This window comes from Bison bison, unplaced genomic scaffold, assembly GCF_000754665.1.
Source record: "Bison bison bison isolate TAMUID 2011002044 unplaced genomic scaffold, Bison_UMD1.0 scf7180017864472, whole genome shotgun sequence".
Classification (NCBI taxonomy): Eukaryota; Metazoa; Chordata; class Mammalia; order Artiodactyla; family Bovidae; genus Bison; species Bison bison.
In genome coordinates, this window is record NW_011495033.1 from 5,935,538 (window position 1) to 5,935,824 (window position 287).

General features: G+C 58.2%; 1 protein-coding gene across 1 annotated transcript in view; it reads right to left on the reverse strand.

Moving 5' to 3' along the window:
- The window catches only part of CRLF3 (cytokine receptor-like factor 3), a 52,425-nt gene that overhangs the window by 41,215 nt on the left and 10,923 nt on the right, over window positions 1-287 (reverse strand). The window lies entirely within an intron of this gene.

A 287-nucleotide genomic window follows, 5' to 3' on the forward strand; every position in this document is an offset into this window, starting at 1 on the left:
AGGGCGAGACCCGTGTCAGGGTCCCAGCGCCGCCTGCGCCAACCTCCCGGCGGCGCTCATGCGCCGCACCTGGCCCGCGGGGGTTCTTCCCAGTCCGCGTGGAGGCAACGAAAGATTAATGACTGAACCTAGCGAAGTGCTTCGCACAACTTATCTCCTTCTGGCTTTTCACTACCAGGCCTCCTTGCACCCCTATTCCACAGCGGAGGAAAAAGAGGGACAGAGAGGGGAATCAACTTTCTCAAGCCGTCGGGATTTTAACCCCAGTGGCTCTTAAATCATTGTCT